Raw genomic sequence first — 24,181 nt, forward strand, 5'->3', positions numbered from 1 at the left:
AGTTTTGGATTTAAGCCTCTTGCCTCTGGCTTTCAGTCTTATTCTTACAGGAGCCTCAAGACTTCTCTATCTATACAGCACTGATGGTAAAACATCTAGGTTATTGGTGAAAAGATTCTCCACAGCGAGGGACACCCAGAGAGGTTCACAGAGTTACATGGAGAAGAGAAGAGGGAGGAGGGAGATAGAGGTGACCAGGAGGAGAAGAGGGGAAATCAAAAGGGGAGAGAGCAATCTAGCCAGTAATCATTTCCCTATGTGCTCTCCACAGTCTGGAACACCCAGAGAGGTTCACAGAGTTACATAGAGAAGAGGGAGAAGGGAGATAGAGGTGACCAGGAGGAGAAGAGAGATAGTCAAAAGGGGAGAGACCAATCTAGCCAGTAATCAGTTCCCTAAGTGTTCTCCACAGCCTGAACACCCAGAGAGATTCACAAAGTAGAGAAGAGAAGGCAGAGGCAGGAGATGGAGGTGACCTGGGAGAGAACAGTGAGAGTCAAAAGGGGAGAGAACAGTCAAGCCAGTAATCACACCCCTAAGTAAAAATGGGTACTGAAGATTAGATTCTTAATGGTACAAAATTGATAACAAATACCAAAAAGCAAAGATTAAAATCTAGAGTAGAGGTTAGACTCTTTTTTTTTTTTTTTTAAATATTTATTTATTTTATTTATTTATTTGGCTGTTCCCAGCCTTAGCTGCAGCATGTGGGATCAAGTTCCCTGACCAGGGATTGAACCCTGGCCCCCTGCATTGGGAGCACAGAGTCTTAGCCTCTAGACCACCAGGGAAGTCCCAAGAGGTTAGACTCTTAAAAATATAATATTAAAAATACAAAACCAAATCAATAACAAAAATTGTAAAATGTATATGTGAAATTTGGTTTAAAAATAGGGTCTTTTTTTGCAAGGTAATAGTGGGTTATAAAAATGAAAATTAAAAGAGTGATAAAAAATTTAAAAATAAAAAAAAATTTAAAAATTATAATTGTAAAAATATATCTCTGGATCTGCTGAAGGCAGTGTGTGGTCATTTCAGTTTCAGATAGTTCCTTGTTCCAGCTTATACTTCTTCTCAAGGCCTATAGGCCCCTTCCAATGCTTCGTCAATGCTAACTAGAGAATTTTCATCTGTTGCACTTATCACTTCCAGAGCGGCTCCCTCTTCTTTGTTTATTTTGGCTTCCTCTGTTTGCAAGTCTCTTTAGTGTCTAATTTCTGCCCTGACAAGGGGGCGAAAGTGGTACTTATTTAGGCTCACTTGTTCAGTCGTGCTGTGGGGAGGGAGGAACACTGCAAACAAATATCACTGGCGTGTGTGCGGAGTGCTTGCAGTGTATGGACCACACTGGGTTTGCCCCAGCTCATGGTGCCTGTGCTTTCCCGGTCTGGACTGCTCAGGCTCCAGGTTGCTCTTAAGGGGAACTGTGCTAAGCCAGCCCTGGATTGCATGCACTTCCCAGGTCTAAGCTTCTCAGTTTTAGGTTCTTGAACATTCCACAAAGGCACAGACTCTGTTGGGCCTGCATTTTGTGCCCTTCCCAGGTCAGAGGAGCTCAGGCCACCAGGTGCTTGGCGAACACACTATCACAGGTGTGCAGTGCTTCTTATCACCTCCCTGGTCCCAGCTGCTCGGTTTCCTGGGTGCACCACAGGAGTGCCATCTCAGGTGTGCTGTGTGTGTCCTCTGGGGGGCTGATCTCAGGCTGCAACCCTCCTGGCAGATGTCAACCGTCCAGGATCCCAGGAAGACTTGGTTAGCAACCGGGAGTCTGCTCACAGTTTGGAGGATGCTGTCTCCGGGGCCAAGACTGCCTCTCACCTTCTGGCTCTGGCTGTCATCCACCTGCCTCTGCCTCTGGCGGGGCAGTGGGCCAGTCCACAGCCAGCTAGCTCTCCTCTGGTATTCCCTCAATCCTTTGTTCTGTGAGCCAGCCAGGCTGTGCCTTAGGTTAAAGCTTTTTGTGGGAAATTTCTCTCTTTCTCTCTCTCTCTTTTTTTCTCTCTTTCTCTTTTTTTTTCTCTCTCTCTGGCTATCCCACAGTTTGGGTTGCTATCTCATGTTAGCTCCTTCAGATTGTCCTCAGGGCATTCAGGACTGGTCCTTACCCTAAGCATGCAACCTGTGCCTCCCCTGCTCGCTGTGGCAGATGCAAGCAGCTGGGCTATTTTTCCACTGGAGTTTTGGTTAAGGCATGTATTCTGTGGAATTTTTTTCCCCCCTGCCAGTTATGTTGCCCTCTGAGACTCCATAACTCCCCACAGACTCGCCAGTGAGAGGGTCTCCTGGTGTATGGAAACCTCCTCCTTCACAACTCCCTCCCCAGAACAGCTCTCCATCCCTTACTCTTTTGTCTCTCTTTTTGTCCTTTATATTTTGTCCTACCTCCTTTTGAAGAGAATGGGCTGCCTTTCTGGGTGGCTGGTGTCCTCCACCAGCATTCAAAAGTTGTTTTGTGGAAGTTGCTCAGCATTCAAATGATCTTTTGATTAATTTGTGGGGGAGAAAGTGGTCTCCCTGTCCTATTCCTCTGCCATCTTAGGACTACCCCCCAGAATTTCTTTTTTTTAATGGCAAAACTTGTTTAGGTGGTATGCTTTAGTGTTGTCACCTGAGTTGCCCAGTATATTATACTGCTTTACATGCAGAACTTTTCATTGTTTACTTTTAGTTCAGTGTTGCTATTTAGACTGGGCATATTCTAATAGTGTTAACAATTTAGCCTTTTGCACCTCCAGTTTACTGCATGGAACTTTGTTAACTAGCAAAATAATTTGGTATTAGGGTCTGTGAACCATGGACTGATTGGTTCTGGAGGTCCTGTTACTTGCTATATTATGAAACTACAGTCCCATGATTTGTTATACTGCCAATATTAATCATATGATAAGAAATGTATCCTTGAGTTTTATATTGGTGAGTGGTCATTATTTCTGTCTTGCTGTTGTTATTTGTTGAACAGCATTATTCTAAACCATAGTCACCAAGGTGATTCAAATATATTTGGTAGGTCTTAGACTTTTTCTGGGGTCTTCCCTGGCAGCTTAGCTGGTAAAGAATCTGCCTGTGATTCAGGAGACCCCGGTTCAACTCCTGGGTCAGGAAGTTCCCCTGGAGAATGGATAGGCTACCCACTTCAGTATTCTTGGGCTTCCATGGTGGCTTAGATGGTAAAGAATTCTCCTGCAGTGCGGGAGACCTGGGTTCGACCCCTGGGTTGGAATGATTCCCTGGAGAATGGAATGCTACCCACTCTAGTATTCTTGCCTGGAGACGCCCCATGGACAGAGGAGCATGGAAGGTTACAGTCCTTGGGGTCGCAAAGAGAGTCGGACATGACTGAAGGACTAAGCACAGCACAGACTTTTTCTACCATTAAGAAAAAAAATTTTTTTTTACTGCCTTGCATTGGTATAGAATTGTCATGTTTTCCTGTTACTAAAAATAAGTGGCTAGTTGTTGGCTCAGCAACCCCTCTGTATTATAGATGTGGTCCTGCTAAGACTTTTTTACCACCTGTGGTCAAATGTGGTACTTTTCTGGTTTTGAAGTTCTTTATTGACTGTTTTTTACAGTGTTGCCTCTGCTACTTCTCTGCTAGATCATCATTTAGCCCAGCTGTATTATGAGATCATCTTTTGACTTCATGGTGTCACTGAAAGGCTTAGATGTCCTAGTGGATGAAAATATTTCAACGGTAAGACTAATCTCCATGTGGTATTTTATCTCTAATCTTTGCTAACATGCTTTGTGTTATGCATAACACTTATTGGGAAGTTTGATGCTAGCACACTTAATTTACCTTAACTTATGGCCAAAATACTGGTAACTATTATTTGGTGTCAGTCTGGGTTCATGGCTAACAAGTGTCATTTCAGTTTTGTAATAACAAGATTAAATGTTTCATAGTAAGAACACTGATGTTGGCAACCCTGCTAATCAGTGCGACTCTGAGTAAGGCAGTTAACTTCTTTAAAAACAAAACAAGACAACCATATTGTGACATAATTAATATACTATAAAAGTTACCCTTTAAAGTTTCAGGAGTTTTTTGTATATTCATAGAGTTCTACAACCATCATTACTGTCTTACTGTAAGACATTTTCGTTACCCCCAGAAAGAAGCCCCAGACCCATTAGCAGTCGATCCTCATTTTCCCTGTTTGCTAACCCTGGAAACCACTAATCTAACTTTTTGTTCCTATGAATTTGTCTCTTCTGGTCATTAATATGAGTGGAATCATTCACTATGTGACATTTGCGTTTGGCTTCTTTTACTTAGCATGTTTTGGTGATTTAGATGGTGCTACATGGTGTCAGCATATTGGGCACCTACCACCCTGGGGAGTTCATGTTTCAGTGTCCTATCTTTTTGCCTTTTCATACTGTTCATGGATTTCTCAAGGCAAGAATACTGAAGTGGTTTGCAATTGCCTTCTCCAGTGGACCACGTTTTGTCAGAACTCTCCATCATGACCCGTCTGTCTTGGGTGGCCCTACACAGCATGGCTCGTAGTTTCATTGAGTTAGACAAGACTGTGGTCCATGCCATGAAACAAGGCAAATTGGAAGTCGTCAAACAGGAGATGGCAAGAGTGAACATCGACATTTTAGGAATCAGTGAACTAAAATGGAATGGAATGGGTGAATTTAACTCAGATGATTATTATATCTACTACTGTGGGGAAGAATCCCTTAGAAGAAATGGAGTAGCCATCATAGTCAACAAGACTCCAAAATGCAGTACGTGGATGCAGTCTCAAAAATGACAGAATGATATCTGTTCATTTCTAAGGCAAACCATTCAGTATCATAGTAACCCGTCTGTGCCCTGACAGGTAATGCTGAAGAAGTTGAACAGTTCTATGAAGACCTCCAAGACCTTCTAGAACTAACACCCAAAAAAGATGTCCTTTTCATTATAGGGGATTGGAATGCAAAAGTAGGAAGTCAAGAGATACCTGGACAAACAGGCAAATTTGGCCTTGGAGTACAGAATGAAGCAGGGCAAAAGCTAATAGAGTTTTTCCAAGAGAACACACTGGTCATAGCAAACACCCTCTTCCAACAACACAAGAGAAGATGCTACAGAGTCTTCAGACTCTACAGACATTACCAGATGGTGAGTATCGAAATCAGACTGATTATATTCTTTGCAGCCAAAGATGAAGAAGCTCTATCCAGTCAGCAAAAGCAAGACCAAGAGCTGACTATGGCTCAGATCATCAACTCCTTATTGCCAAATTCAGACTGAAATTGAAGACAGTAGGGAAAACCACTAGACCATTCAGGTATGACCTAAATCAACTCCTTTAGAATTATACAGTGGAAGTGACAAATAGATTCAAGGGATTAGATCTGATAGACAAGAGTTCCTGAAGAACTACGGACAGAGGTTCATGACATTGCACATGAGGCAGGAATCAAGACCATCCCCAAGAAAAAGAAATGCAAAAGGCAAAGTGATTGTCTGAGGAGGCCTTAGAAATAGCTATGAAAAGAAGACAAGCAAAAGGCAAAAGAGAAAAGGAAAGATATACCCATTTGAATGCAGAGTTCCAAAGGATAGCAAGGGGAGATAAGAGAGCCTTCCTCAATGATCAATGCAAAGAAATAGAGGAAAATAATAGAATGGGAAAGACCAGAGAGCTTTTCAAGAAAATTAGAGATACCAAGGGAACATTTCATGCAAAGATGGGCACAATAAAGGGCAGAAATGGTATGGACCTAACAGAAGCAGAAGATATTAAGAAGAGGTGGCAAAAATACACTGAAGATCTGTAGAAAAAAGATCTTCATCACCCAGACAGTCATGATGATGTGATCACTCACCTAGAGCCAGACATCCTGGAATGTGAAGTCAAGTGGGCCTTAGGAAGCATCATTACAAACAAAGCTAGTGGAGGTGATGGAATTCTAGTTGAGTTATTTCAAATCCTAAAAGATGATGCTGTGAACGTGCTGCACTCAATATGCCAGCAAATTTGGAAAATAGCATTGGCCACAGAACTGGAAAAGGTCAGTTTTCATTTCAGTCCCAAAGAAACATAATGCCAAAAAACGCTCAAACTACCACACAATTGCACATATCTCACACACTAGTAAAGTAATGCTCAAAATTCTCCAAGCCAGGCTTCAATAGTACATGAACCGTGAACTTTCATATCTTCAAGCTGCATTTAGAAAAGGCAGAGGAACCAGAGATCAAATTACCAACATCTGTTGGATCATCGAAAAAGCAAGAGAGGTCCAGAAAAGCATTTCTTTCTGCTTTATTCACTATGCCAAAGCCTTTGACTATGTGGATCATAACAAACTGGAAAATTCTTAAAGAGATGGGAATACCAGACCACCTGACCTGCCTCCTGAGAAATCTGTATGCAGGTCGAGAAGCAACAGTTAGAACTGGACATGGAACAACAGACTGGTTCCAAATTGTGAAAGGAGTACGTCAGGTCTGTATAATGTCACCCTGCTTATTTAATTTATATGCAGGTACATCATGAGAAATGCTGTACAGGATGAAGCACAAGTTGGAATCAAGATAGCCAGGAAAAATATAAATTACTTCAGATATGCAGATGATACCACCCTTGTGGTAGAAAAGCAAAGAAGAACTAAAGAGTCTCTTGATGAAAGTGAAAGAGGAGAGTGAAAAAGTTTGCTTAAAACTCAACTTTCAGAAAACTAAGATCGTGGCATCTGGTCCCATCACTTTATGGCAAATAGATGGGGAAACAGTGGAATCATGTAGATTTTATTTTTGGGGGGCTCCAAGATCACTGCAGATGGTGACTGCAGCCATGAAATTAAAAGATGCTTGCTCCTTGGAAGAAAAGTTATGACCAACCTAGACAGCATATTAAAAAAGCAGACATTACTTTGCCAACAAAGGTCCGTCTAGCCTAGGCTATGGTTTTTCCAGTAGTCCTGTATGGATGTGAGAGCTGGTCTATAAAGAAAGCTGAGTGCCAAAGCATTGATGCTTTTGAACTGTGGTTTTGGAGAAGACTCTTGAGAGTCCCTTGGTCAGCAGGGAGATACAACCAGTCCATCCTAAAGGAAATCAGTCCTGAATATTCACTGGAAGGATTGATGCTGAAGCTGAAACTCTAATACTTTGGCCACCTGATGGAAGAACTGACTAATTTGAAAAGACCTTGATGCTGGGAAAGATTGAGAGCAGGAGAAGGGGACGCCAGAGGACTAGATGGTTGGATGGCATCACTGATTCAATGGACATGAGTTTGTGTAACTCTGGGAGTTGGTGATGGATAGGGAGACCTGGCGTGCTGCAGTCCACGGGGTTGCAAAGAGTCAGACACAAGTGAGCAACTGAACTGAACTGAACTGATGTGGTGTCAGATGCCAGGGCACAGGATGACACAGACCCTGCCCGCCTGCAACACACACTTTGGTGATGGGGGTAGGGGACAGACATGCAGAACAACCTCTGCCTAATAAGAAAATTGCTGTAATGAAGCAGAATATAAAATGCAGTGGGGATATCAACAGCACACCACTGTCTCAATTGAGTTGAGTGGATTTTTGTCCATTTACTCTTCAAGGAGGACGTATACTTGTGCCCACATCACCCAACTTCTCCATCATAGATGACATTTTTCCAAGTGCCTTTCATTAAGATTGGGCTTCCCAGGTGGCTCAGTGGTAAAGAATTCCCCTGCCAATGCAGGAGACACGGGTTCGGTCCCTGGGTTGGGAAGATCCCCTGAAGGAGGAAATGGCAACCCACATCAGTATTCTTGCCTGGAAAATTCCATGGACAGAGGAGCCTGGCAGGCCATAGTCCAAGGGATCTCAGAGAGTGAGACACAACTGAGTGATAGAACACACACACATAGTATATATTAGTACTTCATTCCTTTTTTTAGCTGAATAATATTCCACTTTATGGATTAACCTTGTTTTATCCGTTCATCAGTTGAACGATATTTTGGGTTTGTGTGGACATTTTCCTCAGTTATCTACTTCATGTTACATTTGCTTTGTAATATGGCGACTCTCCATATACTCTTTTCAGTAATTGATAGGCTTCTAAAGTAACTGCATCATTTTACATTTTCACCAAGAAATTTATGAGGATGTCAATTTATCTCCATCCTCACTTTTCTTTTATAAATGGCCATCCTGGTGGATGTTAAGTATAGTTGACTCTTGAACAGCATAGGGGTTGCAAGCACTGATCCTCCTCACAGTGCAAAATCTACATGTAACTTATAGTGAGCTCTCCATATATGCTATTTCTCCTGAGGTTCCGCATGTGCATGGATTATCTAGTACTACAGTATTTAGTACTGAAAAAAAATCCACCTATAAGTGAACTCATGCAGTTCAAACCCATGTTGTTCAAGGAACGTCTATATCTTGTATCTCATGTGGTTTTGCCTAGTACATCTCTGTTGAGCAACTTTTTATGTGCTGATTGGTCATTTGTATTTCTTTGGAGAAATGTATATTGAAATCTTATGTTCACAAGAATTGAGTTATATATTTTTTTATATGTTGTTTACATTTTCATTCATAATAAATTCTTTTTTAAAAAATTATTTTTTAATTGAAGGATAATTGCTTTACAGAATTTTGTTGTTTTCTTTCAAACATCAGCAGGAATCAACCAGGTGCACCAATGTCCCTTCCCTCCCGAACCTCTCTCCCATCTCCCTCCCCATCCTACCCTTCTAGATTGTTACAGAGCCCCTAATTGAGTTCCCTGAGTCATACAGCAAATTCCCATTGGCTATCTCTTTTACATATCATATTATAAGTTTCCATGTTACTCTCTCCATACATCTCACCCTCTCTCTCCTTCCCTCCCCCATGTACATAAGTCTCTTCTTTATATCTGTTTCTCCATTGCTGCCCTGAAAATCAGTTCTTCAGTACCATCTTTTTAGATTCCATGTATATGCATTAGTGTATGATATTTATATTTCTCTTTCTGACTCACTTCACTCTGGATAATAGGCTCTAGGTTCATCCACCTCATTAGAACTGACTCAAAGGTGTTCCTTTTTATGACTAATATTCCATTGTATATATGTACCTCAACTTCTTTGTGCATTCATCTGTCAATGAACATCTAGGTTGATTCCATGTTGTAGGTATTGTAAATAGTGCTACAATGAACATAGGGGACATGTGTCTTTTTCAGCTTTGGTTTCCTCAGGGTATATGCCTAGCAGTGGGATTGCTGGGTCATATGGTGGTTTTATTGCTAGCTTTTTAAGGAATTTCCATACCATCTTCCATTGTGGCTGTATCAATTTGCATTCCCACCAGCAATGCAAGAGGGTTCCCTTTTCTCCACACCCTCTCCAGCATTTATTGTTTGTAGACTTTTTGATGATGGCTATTCTGACTGGTATGAGGTGGTATCTCATTGTAGTTTTTATTTCCATTTCTGTAATAATGAGTGATGTTGAGCATCTTTTCATGTGTTTGTTAGCCATCTGTATGTCTTCTTTGGACAAATGTCTGTTTAGGTCTTTTTCCCACTTTTTGATTGGGTTGTTTGTTTTTCTGGTATTGAGTTGTATGAACTGCTTGTATATTTTGGAAATTAATTCTTTGTAAGTTGTTTCCTTTGCTATTATGTTCTCCCATTCTGAGGGTTGTCTTTTCACCTTGTTTCTACTTTCCTTTTCTGTGCAAAAGCTTTTAAGTTTAATTAGGTCCCACTTGTTTATTTTTGTTTTTATTTCCATTACTCTAGGGTAGTGGGTAATAGAGGATCTTGCTTTGATTTATGTCATCAAGTGTTCTGCCTATGTTTTCGCCTAAAAGTTTTATAGTTTCTGGTCTTACATTTAGGCCTTTAATCCATTTTGAGTTTATCTTTGTGTATGGCATTAGGAAGTATTCTAATTTCATTCTTTTACACATTGCTGTCCAGTTTCCCCAGCACCACTTACTATAGAGGTTGTCTTTGCCCCATTGTATATTCTTGCCTGCTTTGTCAAAAATAAGGTACCCATAGGTGCATGGGTTTATCTCTGGGCTCTCTATCCTGTTCCATTGTTCTTTATTTCTGTTTTTGTGCCAGTACCATACTGTCTTGATGACTGTAGCTTTGTAGTATAGTCTGAAGCCAGGAAGGTAGATTACTCGAGCTCCATTCTTCTTTCTCCAGACTGCTTTGACTATTTGGGATCTTTTGTATTTCCATATGAATTGTGAAATTTTTTGTTCTAGTTCTGTGAAAAATGCCATTGGTAATTTGATAGGGATTGCATTGAGTCTGTAGATGGCATTTGGTAGTTTAGTCATTTTCACAATATAGCAAAGATTAATAACACTAAAAGCTGGTTCTTTGAGAAGGTAAACTAAATTGCCAAACCACTAGCCAGACTCATCAAGAAAAAAAGAGAAAAATCAAATCAACAAAATCAGAAATGAAAAAAGAGAGGTTACAACAGATAACACTAAAATACAAAGGATCATAAGAGAACATTATGAGCAACTACATGCTAATAAAATGGACAACATAGAGGAAATGGACAGATTTTTAGAAAAGTTCAACTTTCCAAGACTGAACCAGGAAGAAATAGAAATCATGAACAAGCCAGTTACAAACACTAAAATTGAAACTGTGATAAAAAATCTCCCAAAATACAAAAGCCCAGGGCCAGATGGTTTCACAGGGGAATTCTGTCAAACATTTAGAGAAGAACTAATGCCTGTGTTTCTGAAACTTTCAAAAAACTGCAGAGGAAGGAACACTGCCAAATTCACTCCACAAGGCCACAATCACCCTGATACAAAAAAACAGGCAAAGACAATGCAAAAAAAGAAAATTACAGGCCAGTATCACTGTTGAATATAGATGCAAAAATCCTCAACGAAATTCTAGCAAACAGAATTCAACAACACATTAAAAAGCTCCATGATCAAGTCACGTTTATTCAAGGGATACAAGGATTCTTCAATATATGCAAATCAATCAACGTGATACACCATATTAACAAATTGAAAGATAAAAACCATATGATCATCTCAATAGATGTAGAAAAAGCCTTTGACAAAATTCAGCACCCATTTATGGTAAAAGCACTTCAAAAAATGAGCATAGGAGGAAACTACCTCAATTTAGTAAAGGTATATATGATAAGCCCACAGCAAATATTATTCTCAATGGTGAAAAACTGAAAGCATTCAATCTAAGATCAGGAACAGGACAAGGGTGTCCACTTTCACCACTATTATTGAACATAGTTTTGGAAGTCCTAGCTATGGCAATTAGAGAAGAAAAATAAATAAAAGGAATCCAGATAGGAAAAGAAGTAGAACTCTCACTATTTGCAGATGACATGATACTATACATAGAAAACCCAAAACAAACTATCAGAAAATTACTAGAGCTAATCAGTGAATTTAGCAGTCATGGGATACAAGGTCAGTACACAGAAATCACTTGCATTCCTATTGATTTCAAAATGCTTCTTCCATCCTGCAAGCTTCTGGGAACTCTGTTTATTGTTTATAGCATATATAACCATTAAAAATCTTCAAACCCTCCAGTATAGAAGTAACTGGTTGTGTTTTCACTACAAAAAGTTTAGAGTCTCAGAGAGATAAGAATCCTTTTCCACTTGATGGTTTTGCTTCAGTTTTAAGAGCAACTCCCTAAGAGGGAGCTAAAGGAGACCATCTAGGATACAGAGAGGTATTTAAGTTTAGGTCCTATGAAAAGCATTATAAGAATTAGAGTCATTTAGATTCTGGGAAACAACTCCAAAATGGAGAGTTTGTTTTCAGATGTCTTATGAAGTCAAGGATAGTTGGTTTTGTTGCATAAAGGCAATTCTAGTTAATGGAGTAGTAGATTCAAGAAGATCCAAAGATGAAAATACTTTTGGAAGTAATAACCTAGTGGAATTTGAGAATCTCCCCACATGAAATGTTTGATTACATGCACTTAAGGTCACATTTAAGGGAGAAATGTAAGGCTTTAGATAGCAGGTCATAGAAGATATCTTGGGTTATGTGATTCTACTTGGTGGCCTTTAAAGCTTTTAAAGTATTTCTTCCTTCAGGTTCAAGGGTCACCTGGGAAGCAGGCCACTGGAAAATGAGTTATACTGCACAATCAGTCTATTAATGAATAGGGGTGAAATAAGGCCTCAGCAGTTATCCAGAGAGTCTCTGGTCTCTGGGAACCACCATTCTCTCATGGGCTCAGAGTGATGGCTCTCTTGATTATAGCATAGGTTGTAGATTTAGAACTTCAAGGATGGAAGGGCCTTAAAAATCTCATATCTTATTTTAATTTTACCCTAATTCAAGTCCTTTTATAATATACCCAAGAAACAGTCTTTTAGCCTCCAAGTAAGGGCACTTAGTGGTGGGTAACTCTCTGAGTTAGCTTAACTCTTCTTTCAAGAGCTCTTTGCAACATTGAGCTAAAATATATCTTTCTACAGCTTCAACTCACTCATCACATTTGTATTATGCCCCAGTTCAAGACTTGCTTTATTGTTCTCTCTTCTGCATCTTCAGCTTCTCACTGCCGTCTTTTTGCTGCCATACACTGTGCTGGGTGATGGGGATATGGAGATGAATTAGACATGATTCCTGCCCTCAAGGAGTTCTCAGCCTAGTGAGAGTTCGACATGTACACAGAGAATTACAACAGTATGGTATGCTCTACAACAGAGGTATGTACAAGATACTATGGGGTTCAGAAGAGAAATCATTTGACTGAATCTGGACATGCAGAGGTTAGAGGAACTGATGATTAAGTTGAATCTCAAAAAAAGTAAAGGTTGACTTAAGCAGAAAAAGTATGGAGATTAGAAATAGAATGATGAATTGAGAACTACAGTTAGTTCATGAAATTAGGTTGCAAATGTGGGCTGGGACTAGATCTTTATATAGTGTGAAATGAATCAAGTGAAAGTGAAGTCGCTCAGTTGTGTCCGACTCTTGTTATGTGTGACCCCGTGGACTGTAGCTTGCCAGGCTCCTCCGTCCATGGGATTTTCTAGGCGAGAGTACTGGAGTGGGTTGCCATTTTCTTCTCCAGAGGATCTTCCCGACCCAGGGATCAAACCCGGATCTCCTGCATTATAGGCAGACACTTTACTGTCTGAGCCACCAGGGAAGTCTTATTTTGAATCAAAGCAAATTAAATTTGGATTTCATTTTGAGTATTTTAAGCAGGGGATGCTTTTGATGGTCACTGCGGTAGTAGTAAGTTATGGAAGATTTTCAGATTAAGACAGGGAAATCAGTTAGAAGGATAATATAGTAGTTAAGATGATAAATGATCTAAGGCTGGAAGGAGTGACAATGAAGATAACCTCTTAAATACAATGTTAAACAAATTATAGATATAAGTAGAACATGGGAAAATTTAGGCTTTCAGACTGGCAAATGGGTATCCTCCATCCCCACCTCCACCTTCATGAAAGATCCTTGCATGTTTTTTTATATAGGTGTTGCTGTTGGTTCCTTCAAGACCAGGGCTTGGCTGCACAGATTTTGCAAGTTCCTTTAGAGGGTGGGGCAGCCACATGTGAAATGTTGACTCTAAGAAAGACAACTGAAGAGCCACAGACTTCTCATAGTGTTACTAAGTTCTTGATCCTTCTCATCAGTAGCAGGGCTACCCACACCGTCACATATCTTCCAAAATATTTTTTACCAAAACTGGAGACTTTTATATTTAAAACCCTCTCAGGGAAGAAATGACCTTGGTTGTTATTGTCTCAATGCTTTATTTTGTTTAAGGATTTTTGAATGCTTATGGTTATATCTCCTGGTAAAAAATATTTACAATAATTAAAAATATAAATATATCTGGAATTTATTTTCTTGTTTCTCAAAGCAATATAAATACAATATTTGGCAAATTCTCTCCTTAAGGCTCAGAGGATTCAGAGAATGGCTTTCTGTGACTAGAATAATTGACTGGAGATTATGTTTAAGTAGACCTTTTGTATTTTCAGTGAACCTTATGAAACTAGCCATACTGAAGAGCAGTGGAGGGGAGAAGGGTTGGAAGAGGAAACCCTGAGCAGGACAGCAAAACAGTACAGTGACAGTTTGGGCCTTACACTCAGATCTAGCCTCATACTTACAATGTAGTTTTGAGCATGGTTTTGCACCTCTTTCTGATACTTTATTTCTTCTTATGTAAAATAGAATTAGTGATATCTTTTTGCAATGATGAGTGGGGGTGGGAATATAAGGATTTAATGGGATTATTTATGTAAATTGCTTGGAACAGATGTGGGATATGCTGAATGCTATATGAACTGTAGTTGCTGTTGATAATAATGTTGACCTTGACAAGGATTTAAAAAACATAGTTAACTAAAGGTACTTAACATTTTATATTGTCAATAAGGATGTTGGGGTTTGCAAAAGAAAGTAAAGCTACCTGATCTCAAGGTTTTCAGTGGCATGCTGGAGGGAAGTCAGTTTTCTGCTGTTATTTTTTTTTTCCCTCTGTCAAATAGGTTGGGAAACCAGATGACTTTTGTCCATGCCCTGATCACTAATCTATTGCATTTGCTCTTATTTCCAAATATAAAACTGTTGAAATTTTGTATAATACCTAAACTGAATAAAGTTATCCTAAAAAATGTAGAAAAATACTTTGGAATTGGTCAAAACTGGATTTGAAACCTATTACTAGCTATGTGATCTAAGGCATGTTACTTAACCTAATTGAACCTCAGTTTCTTCATCTAATATATAATAATTAATTTTCAGGGTGTTCATGAGGATATTGTAAAGTGTGTGTTATAAGCACGCTATAAATTACAGCTATCATTGTTAGTTCTTGGAACATTCACCGCATGACAGAAACAACAGCAGGCCCTGGTGGCTGGGAGGACTTCATGGATCCAACAGCAACCTGAAGAAATCCTACTCGGATGGATATAATACAACCTGCTAAGTGTCCTAGCACTTATCAGGTTGTATTATCATTGTCCGTGTCTATGGCTCTCGTCTACCAGACTCTAAATTCCTTACAGGCAAGGACAGTGCCTTATTCATCTTTGTATTCGCAGTGCCTAATCCGGTGCACATTGTAGGCCTCATTAAATGTTTGTTGAATGAAAAAATGAATCATCAACAGACATTAATTGGGCGCCTGCTCTGTGATCTCCATGGGCTCATCTTGTCCCCGCCAGTTGCCTACAACGTCCAAGCTGTCTTCAATATGCTTTCTTCTGAAGCTCACTCCTGTCTTCTAATTCTTTTGCCAAGGACTTTTCTGTGTAGTGCAAAGACAGCAAATATACTTCATCTCAAGTACCATCTCCAGTTGATTGATAGTATCTGTCTTTATTATGTTCTATAAAAAATAGTTCTGAAGCCAGGTGTCAACTCAGTATGAAAGAGGATTATAACTAATTAGTGATGTTTGCTGGGGGTGGGGGAAGGGGATTAGCAGCATAAGTGCCATATATATGTCATATTTAATATTGTGTTTTCCATGAAATACTCTGTTTCCATGCCTGTATTTTAGTCTTGGCTACTTGCAGATGTTGCATTGCCGCTGCTGCCACCACTGCTGTTACTACAGTTGCTACCAGTTGTTCCTTGGGTAGGACCAGAGTGATCATTGATCAGAAACTCATCCTCACAGTCTGGGGTTTGCTCCTGTTGCTGGTATTCAGTTTTCCCCTTTCAACTTTACCTCAGCTAACCCCTTACCTACATTAACAGGTAGGCCTTTAGTTTATGTTCACCACTCAACAGGCTCATATTTCCTTTTTCTTATTTACTGTGATTAATCATTATTGCTTCATGAGAAGCCTTCTTTCTATTAGAAGATGTGACAACTAGAATACAAGTTAAACCATTCCATCAAGGCCCTACAGTGAATCATATAAGTTCCCCTTTAATATAGGAGAAAATTGAGCATACTCACACACTATAAGGCAGGGAGAAGGCAGACGTTGTACATATGGGAGAGAGATGATAACTTATGGCTCTTAGAACATAGGCGGAGGGTTAGCCTTAGATCAAAGGAGTTACCTCTTTACTGGGGTATAGTGATAAGAATAGGAGTTAGAAACAGTACCTGATAAGGGTGTTGGAGATTTGTAATTGTAGAGGTGGGTGAGAGGAAGCTGACCAGGGACAGGATTACAGAGACAAGAGTCTTAAGAAATATCCAGGCCATATCAAAGTGAGCAACTAGTTTGAAACTTGATTAGAGACTCAGGAAAAGAAAAGGTAATCTTGGGCCACTGTCACAAGTAGCATTTGGTTGCCTAGAATTGATCTTGATTGATTGAAGGATAGGGGCTTCTCAGGTAGCTCAGTGGTAAAGAATCTGCCTGCCAGTACTGGAGATGCAGGTTCTATCCCTGGGTTAAGAAGATCCCCTGGAGGAGGGCATGGCAACCCACCCCAGTATTCTTGCCTGGAGAATCCCAGAGACAGAGGAGCCTAGCAGGATACAGTCCAGAGGGTCACAAAGAGTCAGACATGACTGAATGAGCATGATTGAGGGATGAACAGCTAGCAAGAGAAGAGTTACACACCAGTGAATTTGAGGATCCAGACTGTATATGAAAGGAAGGTCAGAGTCTGCATAGAAAAAGTGGCCTTAGTGTGATCAAGATGGGTGCTGAGTCTTTGGAAAACTGGTATGATAGGATCTATATCAGAGACTGAACTTTGGAATGGTAAAATTTAAAAACTGGAGTGATCAAGATACCTTTGATGCTAGGATGTCAGATGGTTGTTTACTTCAGTATTGAAATGACCCAGGATTATAGCAAAAGCTGGGCTAGGAATAAACACTGAGGGCTAGATAAAATAGGTTTCAGTGGCTGAAGAATGATCTGGGGATTGGCACATGACAACTGTGCAGGTTCAAGAGAAGAAAGGATGCAGTGGGATAGTAGTATGAGCCTCAGAAGAGTGGTGGAAATTACTAGAAGATGCAAAAACTGTTGTTTGCCCATTGCACTGAGGTTTTGGCTGGCAGAATGAACATCTAAAATGATTCCTTTCTCTATTAAGTGCTTATTCTATGCCTGACATTTTGCTGTGTGCCATATATTTCTCCCTTTTGGTCTGTCACATATCCTGTGTGAAAATGAGCAGCAATTCCAGGTGAGGGTTAGAGTTAGGCTGCTGGCCCTTAGCACTGGTGGAATCCTGTTGCCATCTCCTAACTCTTTGAAAGAGCAGAAGGCTGGTCATCTGAAAGTGTCAGAAAAAGATTTATTTAGGATCAGAATTTCTCCTTGACCTTGATGTAGCTTGATTACATGGTACATGCTTTTGTTGGCTGTGTTCCATAATATACTTTGGCCTCTGAGTTGAGGAGTGAACTAGAACTGTCCTTTGAAAAAGATAGGCGCAGTTCTTTAAAAACACATATTAATTAGAAACAAGACACAGTCCTATTATCTAATTGAGCTTTTAAGATAAAGAGTAGACAAAAGAAAGCCCTCATCAGTGGATGAATAACAAAACCACTTTGTAAAAGCCATTTAGGGTCAGGACAAATCCAGTTTAATGGCCCTATTGTAGATGTTCCCTGTGTTGTTGGGAAGGAGGGCTGGAAATTGATGCAAAGAGATAGCCCTTAGGATTTGGAAGGTAAAATTTAGGGTGAGTGTCTATGAGCCCTCTGACACCGCATGCAGTCCTTTTTCTTTTCTTATAGTCTTCAAACGAGTCAATATTCCAATGAAGGTTTAGAGCCAGTGTGTCAGAGTCACCAGGCCTTCAGACAGCCTATCCCCTCCTGTGGGAGCTGCTGTATATTTATTCCTCAGGAGGAGCTGGTAGAAGACTTCATGAAGGAGAAGAAAAGGAAAAAAGTCAGAGGACGACTACAACCTCTCTTCGTCTCAGCTTTGCAAAGCATGACTCAACAGAGAGATCACACTCTTGAAGACTCTCCAGACCACAGGTTGTTCTTTTCAATTGCATACTTAGCCCTCTCAGTTCCTTTCTGTTTTCAGAAGTTGTACTCTGTGTATATATGAACTATCACTTCCCATAAAAAGGACCCCATGTAGTCAAAAATTGCCAGATCTCCAATGCTGAAATATAGGCCCCCAGAGATGAGTTTTAAGTTTCAGCAACATAAGACCCCAACTTTATGGAAGGCAGTTAGTTGACTTGAAAGTAACCCCAGCCCCTGTGTTCATAATCCTTTTTCTTTCAGTCCCATGACTGAGATATCACTGATTAAAACAAACAAAAGCCATAACTTTCTACTTCCTCTGGCACTAGGAGTTATTCTCCTTCACTAGCACTTCTTTCCATCTGTTAAGAACCAAGGAGGTATGAATGCTAAGGTTGGGGTTGAATTTGTCATAATTACTGCTTTAGTTGGGGAATACTCATGTTAATCAGCCTGATACCAACTCCTATCTTATCTCCTGGCAGCCACCGCAGACACTAACCACAGCCAGCAACTGGACCTCAGCCCCAGGATTTACTATTGATGTCTCAACTGATTATGAAATCAGTAGGAGAGCTTGTATCCCTTTCTAGCTTGCTCATCAGAGATTTTAAGATTTGCATACATGTGGTATGTAAGGACACAAATCTTATGGGTTAATAGTAAACTGTCAGGAGTCCTGGTTACTTTTTGTCTCTTGGAAATGGGAAAGAAAGGGTATGGGAAAAGTGGAAAGTCTTATACCTTTCAGATATTCTCAATGATTGCTCAGGACACGCATAGTCACATCTTCTGATGCCTTATCTTATATCATGCCTCTCCTTTCTTCAGAATTGCAGTGTGCTCCTTGCTCTCTAGCCACTTTTCATTTCCTGCTCCACACTGATGGGTTTCAGCAAGTGTTTTTTCTTTTCCTTCCCCCAGGCCACATGTCTGTAACAGGCCCCAGCTGGGAAGAGCTTTATTGTGAATGAGTGAATGAAGCTTCAGTGAATGTTGGGAGTGACATCATGTTTTTCTCTCTGGATATGTGGAGAGAAGGAGTGCAGTGCAGAGAGGAAGGAGAGGGAAACTATGATATCCCATTATAAAGTAACAAATGCTTGACATTTTAGTGGGTATTAGACCTAAAAGCCTACATGATTGAAGGAAGCAAACCATGATCTCTGTTGTTTGTGAGTGAAGATAGGAATGAACTCCTTATTTCCTTGAAGAATGAAGGAAGGGAGGGAGGGAGAGAGAACTGAAGGAGGTCATAAAATCCTTTACTTAATTGGAGGAGGCACTGAGACTCGCTTCATGAACTTGTACTTTTTAAAGGTAGCTTGAAGATAAGTTGTGCTGCACTATTTCTGTTGCTACTCGTGAGAGTCACTACCAGCCTCTCTTCTCAGGTAGGTCTGCCTTTGTGGAGGTTTCTGTTGACTTTTATAAAGAAAGAACCCAGAAAAAAGTTTGCAACTTAGAAGAACCCTCTGGTTCAATGACAGGGTGTTAAAGGGGTTGAGGACAGAGGAAATGGAACAAATAGTATCATATAGCTCCGTTTTTATTTTATTTTTTCTTTTTAATAGGACTAATGGGCCAGAAATCTTGGGCAGAATGACTTCGGGCAACCCCAAATACCAGATATTGGCATAAGGAAACAGTACAATGAAAAGTCAATACTTGGACCTTTGTCATTCCACAGAGCATGATGTACTATCTAAAACAAAAAAGAAGAGCTGCTTTGGAGAAGGGCTTTAAAAGATTGTTTCATCAGAAGAAAGATTTAGAAGAGGGGAAACTTCCAGTTACATAAGATGGGCATTTTAGCATTTAAAGACGTCTGTTCCCTGTGTAGGTCATTGAGATTGATACCAGGAGCAGACTGTGGCTGACAAGGCCAGTTTAACTAAGCGGTTTCATGCTCCTAGAGAGATGCTGTCACTTTCTTTCTCACTTTGGCGAATATTCATCTGCAATGAGTCCAGTACCTGAAAGAGCAAGAAAACAACAACCATAGAGGGGGACAACAGTATGGCCTTCTGAGTGAAGACAGCAGCGAAAAATGTCATGAGATTGATTGCATTGGGCTGGGCTTGTTCTTTTTTTTAAAAAATGTCTTCTTTTTGATGATGAAAGTAACAGGTGGTCATAGTTAAAAAAATAAAGTGAAAGGTATAAATTAAAAAGTAAAGAATATCTATAATTTTAACAACCCAGAAAATCTTAACATTTGCATGTTTCCTTTTACAACTTTAAAAAAGTGTAACAGTTTAAAATCGACATTGTATTTGTTACTCTCCAACTTTCTCATTTAAAAATAAATAAGCATTTTTCCATGTCATTAGAATTACTTAAAAACACTATTAAGTGTCACATAATATTTCATATGAAAAATCCACCAAGCAACTGAGAGCTCTTTTCAGTTGTTGAGAAATCACCTTTACAAACCAACAGCATACAGAAGATTTAAACAATACAAATTACAAGCCTTACAAAATGTGAATGGAAATATATACACTTCTGACTTGAGTTACAGAATACACAATTCATTTGAAGTACATTTGGAATGCTTACAAGAACAGATTCTTGGGAGAGAGAGCAAGATGGCAGAGAGCAGGACGTGAAGCTCACCCTCTCTCATAAATAAAACAAAAATACATCTACATGTGGAATAATTTTCACAGCATATCTATTGAACACTGGCAGAAGACCTCTGACTGCTAAAAAGGCAAGAAAGTCACAATGTAACTGGGTGGGAATAAGGAAAGCAAGAGAGGAATCAAGATGAGACCTGCACCCCTAGGAGGGAACTGTGAAAGAAGAAAGGTTCCTGCATCCTGGGAAGCCCCATCACTAGTGTGGCCAAGAACAGAAATGGAGTTTGACAGCCTCAGAGGAAAATGCAGTAGCCATTTCTCTGCAGCCAGAGCACAGGGAGAACTGCACAGATGGTCAGTGCTGATGTCCTGCACTCCTCAGCCTGACACACAGATCTTCCAGTGCTGGTGGAGGCTGAGTGCTGAAACTTGGGCTTCAGAAATAAAACCCTGGGAGAGGACTGGGAATGCTCATTGATGTAAGTTGCATTTGTTTCCTATTGTTACTCTAAAAAATTATGACAGACTTTGTTGTTCACTTGCTAAATCGTGTCCAAATCTTTGCGACCTGGACTGCAGCATGCCAGGCTTCCCTGTCCTACACTATCTCCCAGAATTTGCTCAAACTCAAATCCATTGAGCCACTGATGCCATCCAACAATCTCATTCTCTGTCGCCCCCTTCTCTTCCTGTCTTCAATCTTTCCCAGCATCAGGATCTTCTCCATTAAGTCAGCTATTCACATCAAGTGGCCAAAGAGTTGGATCTTCAGCTTCAGCAGCAGTCCTTCCAATGAATATTCAGGGTTGATTTCCTTTAGGATTGACTGGTTTGATCTCCTTGCTATCCAAGGGACTCTTGAGAGCCTTCTCCAGCACCACAATTTGAAAGCATTGTTTCTTCAGTGCTCAGCCTTCTTTATGGTCCAACTTTCACATCCATACATGACTACTGGAAACACCATAGCTTTGACTATACAGACCTTTGTTGGCATAGTGATGTCTCTTCTTTTTAATACACTGTGTATGATTGTCATAACTTTCCTTCAAAGCAGCAAGCTTCTTTTAATTTCATGGCTGAAGTCACTGTCTGCAGTGATTTTGTAGCCCAGGAAAATAAAATCTGTCACTCCTTCCATTTTGTCCCATCTATCTGCCATGAAGTGATGGGACCAGATACCATGGTATTAGTTTTGTGAATGTTGAGCTTCAAGTCAGCTTTTTCACTTTCCTCTTTCACTCTCATCAAGAGGCTTTTTAAGACGCAGATATAAAGAACAGACTTTTGGACTCTGGGAGAAGGCGAGGGTGAGATGATTTGAGAGAATAGCATTGAAACATGTATATTACCATATGTGAAATAGGTGACCAGTCCAAGTTCAATGCATTAAAGAGGGCATTCAAAGCTGGTGCACATAGGGATGGAATGGGGAGAGAGGTGGGAGGGGGGTTCAGGATGGGGGGACACATATACACCCATGGCTGATTCATGTCAATGTATGGCAATAACCACCACAATATTGTAAAATAATTAGCCTTCAATTAAAATAAATAAATTCATTAAAAAAAAAAGAAGAGGCTCTTTAGTTCTTCTTCACTTTCTACCATTGGAGTGGTATCATCTACATATCTGAGGCTCTTGATATTTCTTTCGGCAAACTTAATTCCAGCTTGTGACTCATCCAGCCTGGCATTTCGCATGATGTACTCTGCATGTAAGTTAAATAAGCAGGGTAATAATATACAGCCTTGTCATACTCCTTTCCCAATTTGGAACCAGTCTGTTGTTTCATGTCTGGTTCTATTGCTTCCTTGACCTGCATACAGATGTCTCAGGAGACAGATAAGGTGACCTGGTATTCCCATCTCTTTAAGAATTTTCCACAATTTGTTGTGATCCACAGAGTCAAAGGCTTTAGCATAGTCCCCGAAGCAGATGTTTTTCTGGAACTCCCTTACTTTTTCTCTGATCCAATGAATATTGGCAATTTGATCTCTGGTTCCTCTGCCTTTTCAAAATCCAGGTTGTACATCTGGATGCTCTTGTTTCACATACTGCTGAAGCCTAACTTAAAGGATTTTGCGTGTTACTTTGCTAGCATGTGAACTGAACACAATTGTACGGCAGTGTGAACATTCTTCGGCATGGCTCTTTTGGGGGAATGGAAAGAAAGCTGACCTTTTCCAGTACTGTGGCCACTGCTGAATTTTCCGAATTTGCTGACATACTGACTGCCACACTTTAATAGCATCATTTGTTAGGATTTTAAATAGTCTAAAAAATTACAACAAGTCTGTGGCTTACAAGGATACAAATATATTATCCATAATATTTAATGGTGTTATAGGGTTGCACATATTTGTAAAATCTTATTATTTCTTTTCTATATGTTCCTCTGTCTTTTCCCTCTGTTTCTCCTTCTCTTCCTTCATTTAGATTATTTGAATATTTTCTAGCATCACTTAATTTACCATTGGGCTCTTTTTAAATTAATTTATTTACCTGCCTCTTGAGAAACCTGTAGGCAGGTCAGGAAGCAACAGTTAGAACTGGACATGGAACAACAGAGTGGTTCGAAATAGGAAAAGGAATACGTCAAGGCTGTACATTGTCACCCTGCTTATTTAACTGATATGCAGAATACATCATGAGAAACTCTGGGCTGGAAGAAGCACAGGCTGGAATCAAGATTGCCAGGAGAAATACCAATAACCTCAGATATGCAGATGACACCACCCTTAAGGCAGAAAGTGAAGAAGAACTAAACAGCCTCTTGATGAAAGTGAAAGAGGAGAGTGAAAAAGTTAGCTTAAAGCTCAATATTCAGAAAACTAAGATCATGGCATCCAGTCCCATCACTTCATGGCAGATAGATGGGGAAAAAGTGGAAACAGTGGCTGACTATTTTTCTGGGCTCTAAGCATCTAGGTTGCTTCCATGTCCTAGCTATTGAAAACAGTGCTGCGATGAACATTGGAGTACACGTGTCTCTCTCAATTCTAGTTTCCTCAGTGTGTATGCCCAGGAGTGGGATTGCTGGGTCATATGGCAGTTCTATTTCCAGTTTTCTAAGGAATCTCCACCCTGTTCTCCATAGTGGCCATACTAGTTTGCATTCCCACCAACAGTGTAAGACGGTTCCCTTTTCTCCACACCCTCTCCAGCATTTATTGCTTGTAGACTTTTGGATAGCAGCCATTCTGACCGGCTTGAGATGGTACCTCATTGTGGTTTTGATTTGCATTTTTCTGATAATGAGTGATGTTGAGCATCTTTTCATGTGTTTGTCATCTGTATGTCTTCTTTGGAGAAATGTATGTTTAGTTGTTTGGCCCATTTTTTTAAATTGGGTCATTAATTTTTCTGGCATTGAGCTGCAGGAGTTGCTTGCATATTTTTGAGATTAATTATTTGTCAGTTGCTTCATTTGCTATTATTTTCTCCCATTCTGAAGGCTGTCTTTTCACCTTGCTTATAGTTTCCTTTGTTGTGCAAAAGCTTTTAAGTTTAATTAGCTCCCATTTGCTTATTTTTTCTTTTCTTTCCCTTATTCTCAGAGGTGGGTCATAGAGGATCTTGCTGTGATTTATGTTGGAGAGTGTTTTGCCTATGTTCTCCTCTAGGAGTTTTATAGTTTCTGGTCTTACATTTAGATCTTTAATCCATTTTGAGTTTATTTTTGTGTATGGTG

The 24,181-nt window shown here is 40.0% G+C and overlaps 1 long non-coding RNA gene across 31 annotated transcripts in view; it reads left to right on the top strand.

Annotated features, from left to right (window-relative positions):
- Positions 1-20,234, top strand: part of LOC122436013 — a 78,374-nt gene extending 58,140 nt beyond the window's left edge. For 21 of the 31 annotated variants that reach the window (XR_006267772.1, XR_006267791.1, XR_006267783.1 and 18 more), the window contains 5 exons: positions 3,576-3,697; positions 12,517-12,674; positions 14,737-17,908; positions 18,391-19,299; positions 19,480-20,234. This is a non-coding gene — a long non-coding RNA (uncharacterized LOC122436013). The remainder of the gene's footprint in view (positions 1-3,575; positions 3,698-12,516; positions 12,675-14,736; positions 17,909-18,390; positions 19,300-19,479) is intronic. The other 10 variants (XR_006267789.1, XR_006267794.1, XR_006267797.1 and 7 more) reach the window with 8 other exon arrangements.
- The last annotated feature ends 3,947 nt before the right edge of the window (positions 20,235-24,181 follow it).

Source organism: Cervus canadensis, chromosome X (genome assembly GCF_019320065.1).
Source record: "Cervus canadensis isolate Bull #8, Minnesota chromosome X, ASM1932006v1, whole genome shotgun sequence".
NCBI classification, from domain to species: domain Eukaryota; kingdom Metazoa; phylum Chordata; class Mammalia; order Artiodactyla; family Cervidae; genus Cervus; species Cervus canadensis.